The sequence below is a fragment of the Dendrobates tinctorius genome, unplaced genomic scaffold (assembly GCF_039654945.1).
Source record: "Dendrobates tinctorius isolate UK_male_01 unplaced genomic scaffold, ASM3965494v1 ptg000049l, whole genome shotgun sequence".
Taxonomy (NCBI): Eukaryota; Metazoa; Chordata; class Amphibia; order Anura; family Dendrobatidae; genus Dendrobates; species Dendrobates tinctorius.
Genome location: NW_027361717.1, coordinates 14,765,695 through 14,778,646, shown reverse-complemented (window position 1 = coordinate 14,778,646; position 12,952 = coordinate 14,765,695). Strand labels below are relative to the sequence as shown.

Here is a 12,952-nt window from a genome sequence, read left to right as displayed (position 1 = left end):
ACAGAGACAAAGAACAGCAGGAAAAGGAGACAGTGCAGTACTAAGATTTGGCCACAAGATGGAGACAGAGAGCAGTGAGGAAAGGGCTTAACAGCAGATTAAGGCTAGGAAACCACATAGTCATGGTGGGCGGAGTTATGGGAACTCAAGAAGCAAATTCCCAGGGAATAAAAAGAAAGAGAGAGTTCCAGAAGCCAGCCAGTCCAGGGGGAGGAACTGAGCAGAGGAAGAGGCTGAAGGAGGAAAAGACAGAAAAATGAAGAGCTCTAGAAGGGACTGGAAGGAAAGACGGTCGGGGGGTAGCCCTGAGAGTATGGCCGCAGAACAGAGGAAGCCTGGGGGCATCAGATGGACGGACTCGGACAGGCAAAGCGCTGTGGTAGTAGGTCTAGGGCAGCCACAGCGATAGAACCGCAAGGGACATCACTACAAAGTAAAGAAGGAAGGTGAAAGGTACCCGGGCCTGTGTGTACGGAGGCTGTCGTATTGCTGTGGTCATCGGGAGGACAGCCAATAAAGAAGACCTGTTGAGCGTACATCGGTTTATGTCTCCAGTCTGTTAGCGGTGCAAAAGGGACTACCCCCAGTCGGCGCTCGTACCTACATTTTGCGTAGTCGGCAGGATCATCACCGCCAGCAGTGAGACCGCGCCAAAGAATTAAAAAACCCAAGCAGAACGGGTTGAAGATTTGCCAGAGTGGATTACAAATTAAGACATGAATTGAATAGGTTGAAGATTGTGACCATTTGGACTGCGCTGGAAAAGCTGGGTGCCGTTGGAGAAAAGCAGGGTACTCTTCTACATTAACAGACTATAGACCGGATTTGACTCGTTCCGCATCTCCAGGGATGGTGACTGTCGGGAAGGAGGAGGATGGAGCTAAATTGGACTAACTGGGGCAGCTAAGCCGAGCCCGCTTAGGCTTGGGAAAGTTGGGTGTCGCCGCAGGAAAGCTGGTGAGTCGCCCTCGCTTCACCCAGGGCTGTGGGGTACTTGGTACCGGGCCGGTGTCAGGGGGATGATGTGTCACAGCAGTGGTGACCCGGTCAGTGGCCCTGTGCCCCAATATGAATGGCGGTGGTGTTTGCTTGTAATATAAAGTTTGTGATGCCACCTGTGGTATTTGGCAAGTGAGGTGTTAGCCAATGCTGCGTACAGATCCTCTGGGGCTGATGGTGTGTCGCAGCTTAGATGGTGTAGCTCCCCACAGGTGAAGCTGTAACCCCAGGGCAGTGTATAAGTGATGGGCACAGGGATGTAGCAGTGCCGACAGGTTAGGAAGCAGACACAACACAGCGGGGTACAATTTCTGTACCTTTACTTGGTAACTGCAGTCCAGGGTCCTGATCACAGATGGTATTGGAGCAGGCTAGCCTGGAAGTAACTCAGGGATTCTCTCTCTCAGACAGGCTGTGCAGTCTCCCTAATAGCGCTGTGTGTGTGAAGCACTCCAGTCCTTAGTTACTCTGAAGTTCCTCCTGTCAAATGTTCCTAGACTTCCACTTGCACGGCAGACAGCTGTAGCCTCTCTCTCTGGGACTCCTCTCACTCTCTGAATCCCCAGCTCTCTATCCGTTTTGCTGCTGTGCCTCAAGTCTTCTAGGGGAGCAGGGCATCTACAGCCTCCTACTCCTCGGGTATCTGTGGCAGGGCCGTTAGTACCCGTACCACCGTGGAGACCCGACTCCAGTTCTGTGCGCTCTCAAGCTGAGGGAGCTTGCCTGCTGCAGATCAACCTCCAGCTTTGTATTCCCCATCTGCACACTTCACCCTCCGCAGACTAACTAACTCCTACTTCCTCCTGGCCCACAGAGATCACTCCTCCCCTGAATCCTGGGTCAGAGCTCCCCCTGCTGGTCAGGAGGGGAACTGTGTTGTATGCATGGATTGACTGTGAGAGAGTCCCATCATTGCCTCCAAGCCTGGCATTACCCTCCCCTGGAGGAAGGCAAAGCCAGTGTGGCGACCATACTCCTGGTGGCGCCACACTGGACACTCTCCCACATTAAAGAGCTACAGCGGGAGCTGGGAGCTGTTACAAAAACAGCAAGTGCTTACCAGTCCTGAAGATTCACAGCAGATGGAGTACCTGACAGACGGACCCACGGAGCTGGAGCTGGAGAAGAAAAAGGAGGAGCGCTCACCTGCGGCTCAAGCTGTGTTAGAGCAACCGCTGGAGGAACTGTTTCCGACCCTCCCTGCAGAACCATCAGGCCTGGAGGCTGGTCCTGCCAGACGGCAGGATGAAGAACATCAGGGCACTTGAGATGACGGGACCGGAAGCAGCGGAGGAGCGGCGGAGGCCAGTGACACCTCTGGCACCTCGGTCGCTCGGATGCACCAGTTCCTGGATGAACTGCAGAGCAGTCTGAAGGAAGCCACAGCAGCGGGGGAGGTGACCGTCTCCCCGACCAAGCCGGCGGCACCACAGGCAGTCCCCGCCTCCCCGCCTCGTATGAGCGCTAGGCCTAAAATCCCCGATATCGTTCTCCAGCCTCCCTGTCCGGCCTCCCCCTGTCCAGCCACCCTGACTCTCGACCGATCCACAGGCCAGGCAGGGCCGACCATTGTCCTCGCCATTGACCCCAAGCCGCTCCGCCCGGTGCCGCCCTGTTCTGCATCCCTGGGGTGGTGCAGAACCGCGGCCCACCCACTGATACCAGCGGCTGCCTATATTCCACTCTCGGCTCCGGTTGTGGCCTACTCACTGGAATCCGCGGCCGCCTCCACTCTCCTCTTGGCCCCAGCCGCGGCCTGTCCACTGGAGCCTGCGACCGCATCTGCCCCATTCTCAGCCCCAGCTGCGACCTACTTGCCGGTACCCGTGGCTGCTTCTGCTCTGCGCTCGGCTCCGGCTGTGGCCTACTCGTCAGGCTCCGTGGCCTATACCGGGCCCTCTGTCTGGATTGCGGATGTCATCTCACAGAAGAGAGCCAAAGAGCGGGAGATCCGTGTGCTGTTGCATGAGAAGGGGGAGGCAGACTCTCCGGTGCCGGCCACGAAGGACACCCATGGCCCTGGAACTGCTCACATCCCGGGGGCTCCACAGCTGTGGAATTCCTTCTGCCGGCGAAGAACAGCAGCCATCAGGAGACGGCCCGGAGCACCGCTGAAGCAAACGGACTACCGGGACTGCTGCGCATCGTTGCGTAGCATGGGGGACAGTTCCGCATCCCCTTGTGTAAGAGACACCATCTCCTGATGCAGCCGGGATGTGTGGGGGTGCTTTCAACAAAGGAAGGGGGCGCACCACTGTTTAAAAATATTTTTTGAAGAATGTTTGCAATAATTACATCATGAAGAGTTTAATAATGATGTATGGCTAAAAAAAAAAAATAAATAGCTGGTAAAGGAGTAGATGTTGTTGGTATTGAAAATGAAGTTGTTCAACAGATCCCGGGTACTAAATTGAAATTGGAAAAAAATGCTTGCCATGACTGAATATAACTGAAGGTGCAAGATGTTTTATCGAATTGGAACAGACAGCGGTCTATAGATCAGGTCCTAAGTAGCACACACACTACCAAAATGAAAGAGGGGAGCATATGGTGACCTGGTAGGCCGGAGCCTCGGTCATTTTGCCCCAAATTTGAAAATGGTTCTGAAAGTGAGAAAAGTTGGGGAAAGCACCTGTTGAGAAGTCCAGGTGGTCCTACCCCAACCAAAAGGGAAATCGTCAGAAAGGGGTATGCGCTTGTGAGTAGCCGTAAGCTACTCGGAGCATGATTGCTCCTGACTCTGTTCAGCACCCCGCGTATTCCAGGCCTCGCTCAACAACCGTTTAGACAAAAGAAAGTGGGGAAGGTCAGAAAAGGAAAAACGAAGGAGACGAGATTGTCGGGGATGACAATAGTAAAAGGAAGGTGGTGTGTAGGGAAGTGGACTGACCTATGGACCTGTCTGAAGAGGAACAGTGAATGCAAAATGTGCAGTAAACATACTTGAAGTGACTTTGTATGTACAAGTGGGGAGACAGCTAGAAATAGTGACAGATGGTGAAGTACTGGGTTTTGGCCACTAGGGGGAGACAAAGAAAAGCAGGAAAAGGAGACGGTCCAGTACTAAGATTTGGCCACAAGATGGAGACAGAGAGCAGTGAGGAAAGGGCTTAACAGCAGCTTAAGGCAAGGAAACCGCATAGTCATGGTGGGCGGAGTTATGGGAACTCAAGAGGGGAATTCCCAGTGAGGAGAATAAAGAGAGAGAGTTCCAGAAGCCAGCCTGTCCAGGGGAGGAGCTGAGCAGAAGAAGAGACTGTAGGAGGAAAAGACAGAAAGAGGAAGAGCTCCAGAGGGGACTGGAAGGAGAGACGGTCAGGGGGTAGCCCTGACAGGATAGCCGCAGGACAGAGGAAGCCCGGGGGTACCAGACGGATGAACTCGGACAGGCGAAGCACTGTGGTGGTAGGCCTAGGGCAGCCACAGCGATAGAACCGTGAGGGACGTCACTACAAAGGAAAGAAGGAAGGTGAAAGGTACCCAGGCCTGTGTGTATGGAGGCTATTGTGTTGCTGTGGTCATCGGGAGGACGGGCAGTAAAGAAGACCTGTTGAACATACATCAGTTTCTGGCTCCAGTCTGTTCGCAGCGCAAAAGGGACCACCCCTCAGTCGGTGCTCGTACCTAGACTTATATACAGCACTAGCTAGCCAAAAAGTGAAAAAAATACAGGCCACATATTTGTCATAGTGGTATCTCCCTAACAGGCCTCATTTATCAGTGCCAAAAATGTGGCCATTTTAGGCCTACACATTGTATTTTTTTTGCAGTCTGTTAATGTACCTATTAAATCTGAAAAGTCAAAGCATATTTTTACCTAATGTCCAGACAGGTAATGTGGTTTTCCAGTGCACGTAGCACATACAAGTTGCCTCCAAAATCACCCTTTTATAGTGAACGTGTATAATATTCTAGTCCATTTACAATGGACAAGACGCATGGCAAGGGATGGGGAAGTGGACGTGATGATGATGGTGCTGGCCGAGGCCGAGTACAAGCTGAAATTGACCCACCAAAAGCACCCACATCTTCTCGCTGGACCTTAGTGTCCGAAGTCCTAGACTGTGGCAAGACAGCACTATTGAAGCCTGAGCAGTGTAAAAAGGTTGTTGGTTGGATAACGGATAATACTTCCATTTACTTTTCCACCACCACCAGCACCCTGTCTTCAACACGGTCAAGTCACAGTAGCCATGAATCTGGATCACATATTCCTTACCTTCCTCCCACCATGCTGAGTGCCCTGAGACAACTGATCCCACACTCGGACACTCCGAAGAGCTTTTCAGTTTTCCATTTGGAGATTCATGCCTCTCGCCCGGTCCACTTGAAGCGGGGTAAGATGATATACCTTGTAGAGATGCACAAATCTCTGAGCAGCCACGGTCACAAGAGGTGGACGATGATGAGACACAATTGCCGGAAAGTCAGGAGGAGGACCAGGGTGGGGAAGTTGAAGATGAGGTGGTGGATGATCTAGTAACAGACCCAACCTGGCAGGAGGACATGCAGAGTGAGTACAGCAGCACACGGGGAGGTAGGAGTCACACCACTTCAGGCAGGAATAAGCAGTGTGGTGACTTCAGACAGAAGGCATGAAACCGTTCCCTGTAACATCAACCTGACAGAAGTTGCCAGACCAACTGTTAGGTCTTCCCAAGTCTGGTTATTTTTTAAAGACTCTGCTGATAACCCCAAACAGGCCATTTGCAACACCTGTCATGCAAGCATCAGCAGGGGTGGCAAAACTACCAGCCTTACCATCACCAGCATGATCAGGCACATGGCAGCAAAGCACCCGACTTTGTTGGCCCAACCCCAGGCTCCAGGAACAGCGTCTGCAGGTAATACCACTGCTTCTTCCACTGTTCTGCGTGCAAGCCCATCCCCTGTCCATGGTGCATGCGAAGATTCCTCCTTTTGTGAACTCGCTTGATCTGACTTCTGAGTCGGGGCTCCCTCTGGTGGTTACTGTGGGTAGTGGAGCTGGTCGTATTGACAGAAGTCTATCAACTGAAGACAATGATTGGAAGTCAGGGGTTACAGACTGGGAGGATTTAAGTGAGCAAGCTTCCTTCAGTTGCTGCTGGTGAGTTGTATGTCTTCCTGTGCATTGTGAAGTCTGCTTTATCCCCCTCCTCGGTCTTGCATCATTCAGATAAGTTATTTGTTTGCTGGAATTTTTTGCATTTGATATAGTTTTTGCCTTTCTCTGCTTTCTGCTTTGCTGTGTGGGTTCAGCATTATTCCCAGCTTGGGTTTGTGCTGGACCCCGCTCATATGTCACAGCTTATGTCATTCTGTTCAGTATTGCTAATCCCCTGTTATATTAGTATATTTTGCTTTGCTTCCAGTTCACACCAGAATGCGGATCTAGCGGGGGAGAGGTCGTGTAGCCTGAGTGTTTTTGTATATCAGACGTGTTGGATTTTTTAGGGTTTTTGCGTGATTGCAGATAGTATCTTTTCTGTCCTGTCCTATCTAGACAGTTTGGGCCCCATCATTTGCTCACTCTATTTTCTGCCTGCGTTTGTGCTTCATCTTGTCTCACCGACAATATATGTTTGAGGGCTATCTATTCCTTTGGGGTTCTACTCCGGGGCAGTTTAGCTTTCCCCTTTCTTGCTTTATGCTTAGTTAACTCTTTGGCTGTGCCGAGGTGTCTAGGGCATCGTAGGCACGTCACACAGCTAATGCTAGTTATGTTATTAGGTTTAGGGGTCTGCAATCCGCTAAGTTGCCAACCTTTCTGTTTTCCTGGTTGCTTAGCTAATTCCCCAGTAATCCTCCTCGGTGACCGAATCATAACAGCCTCCTGCCCTGCAACTGCCATTGCCCCCAGTCAAATAGCACCATCATCAAGCACGTTCACGTCCTTGTCCCAGCGCAGCCTTCAGTTGTCCATACCCCAGTCATTGGAACGTAAGCAGCAATACGTAGCCAACACCCCACATTACTCATAAGATTTCTGCAACCTGATGGTGGCGGCCGTCCCAAGGTACTCGGTCCCCAGCCACCACTATATCTCCTTCTGTGTGTTAGGAGTGACGGAAGACACTAAATAAAAAATAAATAAAGTGCCTTCATCACTCGGGGTCCACCGTGCGGTGGATGGAAAAACCGCTGCTAAAAGAGGCAGAACACTATGGCGGTAATGTGCACAGGGTTTGACTGCACCCAAAGTGCACTAACGCAAACTTTGTTATACTCACAGAGCTGCAGGCATACAGCATAAACAAAACGCTGAGTCTGTTCAGGGTCACAGACTCTCAGCGATACAGACACGGTATTAAATGTTTCAGGAGTAGCCTTAACCAACAGGACTACTCCTTCTAGACCTACCGTAAACTAAGGCGTGTGGCATCGCAACTGCGAATGCCCGGCAGAACTGCAACCGCAGCGCGGCGTGAACTGAGCCGCAGAGAAGGCACCGCTATGTCGCAAGCGCGATGCAGGACGCTAGCTGCTGAAGTAGATGGAGCATAAGTGTGCTGGCGCTAGCGCTGCTACTGGCCGATACTCAAACACTCACACAGACGTATTATCAGAGGGAAGGGGTTTCTTAATAAGTCAGTCACCAGTCCAAGCATCCATCACCATACACACAGCAGCAAGTATGAAATACTAGCGCATGGCGGTGTATGAACGGGACCTTCCGGAAATCTCCAGAGCCCTGGGATGAACCAATGGAAACAGGAGCAGGACCTGAGCACCTGACTCCTGAACTCCAATGGGAGGTTATCCCACGAGCATGCTCAGAAGAAGGGACAAAGGACTTAGCCTCCGGGGAGAGTTGCTGTAAAGCAATCTCCTCTGCAATCTCCTTTGCATTAAACACAGAGCAGGAGACCACAGCATGTGAGGTGCTAGATAACTGCCTAGCAATGGCCGGAATCTGACTCCTAACATTGTGCCATCCCGGCATTACACAAGCACGTGTCCCACAACATTACCCATTCCCTCAACAATGCAGTTACTGGGAAAGTACAACTAACCATGGACACATGGACAAGTGCTTGTGGCCAGGGATAGTACATCTCGCTGAAGGCACACTGAGTTAACATAGTGGAAGCCGGGACCCAGTCAGACCTTGGGATGGAACACGTCCTCCCGATGCCAAGGATTGCAGGCCCTACATCATTCAGGGTTACCTCCACTGTGTACAGCTCCTGCACAACCTCCTCCTCCTCTTCAGCCTCCATGTCTGAAATGAGCACATCAGTCACAAGCTGGAAGCACTGCAGCACTGCCAAAGCAAAATGGCAACAGGCTGTGCTGAATCTAACTTGCTTAGGTGGCAAACCGCACAATGCTGAAGAGTTGTTGACAGCTCTGCAGCATGAACAAACGACATTAGATGTCCTTAACGTCATCATGCAATCTTTCTCCATCGGAATATAGTCTCCTTTCTAAAGGAATGAACTTTGCTCCATTTGATCACAGATTGGACATTTTCAATACAATTAAAGACATAAATAAATTTATTAGGGACTTGACTGTCAAAAAGCACTGGTCAGAGGAATCAGTAATTACCAGCTCCGCTGAAGTCATTGTTAATGAATTTAAGAATCTTGCATTTTTTGAGCAGCAAGCATTAATTGATCTGAAGGAGTTAAATCCTTCTCAGAATGACACCCTGGTCAATAAAGTAGCTGGTTTTGTTACTAAGAACCCAGAATTCTATCCAGTCCAAAGTAGAACACCTGCAATGGATGAGTTCCAAGACATTGTTACTAAAGACCGAAAAAAAACTATGTGACACTGTTCACCCAAAGAAAAAGCCTAATTTAACTGCAGAAGAAAATGACGCTCTGAACGCCCTTATGACAAATAAAAACTTAGTCATTAAGATATCAGATAAGGTGGTTCTGTAGTAGTTTTAAACAACTGTGATTAAGTTGCTGCTATAGAAACTCATCTACAGGATACAAAAAAGTATTTAGCACTGACTAATGACCCCACCTTATTTTTCAGAGACAAAATCAACAAAATTATTTCTGAAGGCTTTACTTTGGGTATTTTTTCCAAAAAAGAACCTGAATTTTTAACGGTAACATCTCCTGTCATTCCTATCATGCATGCGTTGCCCAAAACACATAAATCTTTATCACCTATTTCTATCAGACCTATAGTCTCAGTCATAGGTTCATTAAGTGAGCATCTGGGCGCATGGCTTGACAGGGCATTACAGCCATTAGTATATCGCATACCTATTTTTTTGCAGGATTCACGCGATGTCTTGTGTATGTTTCAAGATTTTCCATGTTCTCATGAATACACCTGGATTACATGTGACGTCTCCTCACTCTATACCTGCATTCCACAACATATAGCAGTTCCGACCATCCAACATCATTTAGACAGGTACAGTGTATACACAGCCGAATTAGAGGAATACATAAAATCTAAGAAGTATCATTTCTCCTTGCGGAGAATGACATGCTAAGCATGTCGAGGTGAGGAGACTTAAAGCCGCAATGCTCCTCTGGGAAATATGCTAATTATGCAAATTGTCTCTTCAGAGAGGAAGAGGACTAGAACTCTAGTGCCACCTATTGGAGGTAGCAATCCTAAAAGTCAATGTTGACCCTTTAACGAGCCTAGTTACATGACTTAGGATAGAAGCCAAACCAGAATCTCCATTTGCAGACACTGTGTTTCGGGGTACTGCCCCTCATCAGTGCAAAGTGGGAGATCTGATTTGGCTGTGAGAGAGGCGTCTAGTCATAAAACTAGGCTCGTTAAAGGGTCAACATTGACTTTTAGGATTGCTACCTCCTATAGGTGGCACATAAAATCTACACACTTTTCTACTCCAACATAATTATTTCATGTTCAATGGAAAGTTTTTCGTACAAATTAGTGGAGTGGCAATGGGGGTCAGATTTTCACCGACTGTAGCCAATCTAACTATGGCGTGGTGGGAGGAGTGCTATGTAGAGATGAGCGACTTTGTCTTTTTTCGGGTCAAGTCGGGTTTCTGAAACCCGACTTTCGCAAAAGTCGGGTCGAACGAAATTGGCCGATTATCGTGAAAAGTCGAAGGCCGACTGAAACACGAAACCCAATGTAAGTCAATGGGGAAGAAAAGTCGGCAGTGATGGAGGATAGGAAACACACCTAGAGTGCCCATTTTAATGCCAAAAGCATCAATTCTTATTCCTTAAGCTTGTCAACCTTAATTTACTTTATAATAATAGTTAGGCATTGAAAACTGGGGGTTATTTGGCTAAAGTTGTGGGGGTGTAGTGCTGGCTCCAGATTTTCATGGGCCCAGGGCCAAAGAGTGTCACTGGGCTCCTTTAACACATGACACAATTTATGATCCTTTGATACGGCAGAGAAATAGCGGTACAGTACAATGAAAAATACTTCAATTCTTACATCACATGACTGATATCCATTTTAAAATCTCCAATAGCTCCAAAAACAGACAGTATATTCCTCTATACAGTATTATGGCCACCGCATAGTGCGCTATACAGAGTAATGAGGCCCATATATTTCTCCATACAGAATCATTGGTCCCATATAATGTTCCATACAGTATATGATGAGCTCCACATAATGCAACAGTATATGTTGTTCACCATGGATGAAGCTCCAGTGTCTTATGGGCCCAAATAATGCTCCATATATAATGGGCCCCATTTCTAATGCTCCAGTGATTAATGGGCCCTGTAAATGCTGCTCCAGTGACTGATGTCCACCTTTGGAATGCTCCAGCGTATGGTGGGCCCCATATATCATTCTCCAGAGTATTGTGCTCCCCAAAAATTGTTCCCAACCTTTAAAACAATTAAATAAGTCTCCTCACTAGGGAATACCTGTACTCTGGACTCCTCGTTGTCCCCATCTTCCATCTCTCTGCACTTGGACTGTTTAGGCAGAGGGCATACAGACGTGATGTCATCGCGCTCTTTGACCAGAATGTCACTGTCAGGAAAAGTGTTTGGTTTCCGGGGGCAGTATGGTTGCAAAGCAGAACGTTAAAGGAATGTCCAGAAGTGCACCTCCAGGAGTGGAGCCTGCGGCTTAATTGGACTCAACACGGGCAACCTCAACCATGCCATCCACAAAAAAGCTGCACAGATTGCAGGCCATGGTGAAATACAATTGAGGTAGACATACATAGTTGCATACATAGTTTTGAAGGCTGAACGAAGACCTTATGTCCATCTAGTTCAGCCTATTTTTAGTGCAGCTGTTCTGCATTGTTGATCCTGGGGAAGGCAAAAAACCCACAGAGTAGCAGCCAATTTTCTCCATAGGGAAAGAAGTTCCTTCCTCTAAGCTGGGTCAACCATCTACCTATAATATTATGTTATTTGTAACCTTCTATACTGTTACAAGAAAAGCATCCATTCGTTTCTTAAATTCATTCAGTCAGTTGGCCATCACCACTTCCTCAACGACTGAAGCAATGTATCAGCCCGAAAGGGCCTTTTTTTGAGCCAGAAGTACAAGAAATTACAGCCATATGTGGGGCTACCTTAACTCCAAGGCAGTATGCCTGCTGTCTTGAGGTTATGGGGCTAAGTTTCCACAATGAGTATTTGATTAGTTTTTGATGTTGCAACTTTTTTGCAGCATTTCTGCACAAATCAGGTAAATTAGGTTATTTGCATTATTTTTCATTTAATTTTTCAATAGATTTTTTATTACATTTTTAACAGTGAGATTTTTGTTTGATTTTGGCATGTCATGTTTTAATTTAGGCTGCTTTATTTTAAACTTATTGGTATTTGGCTTTAACACATTTTTAGCAGGCCTATAAAATTCCTTCTCTAACCTAACTTCTCCTACATTTTTTCATTACAGGGTTCCTTCTTTCTACTGTTTCACTCGCACACACTCCATCGCTCTTCATGTCTAAACACAGACACATAATGGTTGGTGAACAGTTCATGGACCTTTTTTATAATAAAGATCGCTGGACACCTTTTGTGTCATCACATCAAAAACAGTAAGCTCTTACAAGTCTGTCCCTTTCTCCTCTTGTTTGAAGTGTTTAACTATTACTTTGTAATTCCTTTTTATTTATATTACTTACTGATATAACGACATTAATTCCACAGTTCCTTACAGACATCATCACTGTCCTCATTGGTGATCACAATCTAAATTTTCTATCAGTATGTCTTTGGCGTGTGAAAGGAAGTCGGAGGAGGAAACCCACCAAAACAAAATGAAAACATGCACACTCCTTGCAGACTGTCTGTGGTGGAACTTCCCGTGCTAACCACTGAACCACCCTGCTACTCACATGTTAGATATTATCTGTAAGTGTACCTTCTTAACTGCAAAGTGAAGCAGAATATGAAGGTGTTATAGCAATAAAGATATTATTACTATAATAATCAAACATGCCAAAATAGTTGAAGAAAAAAATATAAAAAAAGTTTCTCAGCGAAATCTTTTATTGTATACTTTTTCATGCAAAATTTATTCTGTAGTTATTGCCCGAAAAGGCTGAATATTGCAGCTGTGAAAAGCAGAAGTCCAATCTGCTGCACATGACTGGATGCTGTTCGATAATATTCCATTATTGGAACAGTATTACACAAACAATAAAGTGTAGCTGACATTTCATTAGAAACTTCAAAAATATCATTGGGTTTTGTATTTACCTGAATTTTTTGGCCAATTTGAGAGTCTTAGGCGAAGTGACAGTCTTATTTTCAGCAGCGTGTTTCCCTTTACTTCTGTTCAGCTACTTTCTGCTCCCTAATCATAGAAGGGCGTTTACTTAGCCTGTACGCCTGCCTGTAGAGTAATGACTGTGATTTCCTTTCACGTAGTTCTACCAATCAACTGCTAACCATATTTTGTACCTGGATAAAGAAAGTAAAAAGGACGGACATTTAGAAGATTTCTCATAATGGTCCGTTATTATTGTTATTATTATTATGAGTAGTGTTGAGCGATACCACCCGATATTGAAAAATATCGG

At 47.2% G+C, this 12,952-nt stretch overlaps 1 protein-coding gene across 1 annotated transcript in view; it reads right to left on the bottom strand.

Annotated features, from left to right (window-relative positions):
- LOC141091125 (alpha-1,4-N-acetylglucosaminyltransferase-like) overlaps positions 1-12,722 on the bottom strand; it is a 146,458-nt gene extending 133,736 nt beyond the window's left edge. Inside the window, exon 1 of the mRNA XM_073576514.1 lies at positions 12,630-12,722. The gene's annotated coding sequence lies outside the window, so the exon portion shown is untranslated. The remainder of the gene's footprint in view (positions 1-12,629) is intronic.
- Between the last annotated feature and the right edge of the window lie 230 nt (positions 12,723-12,952).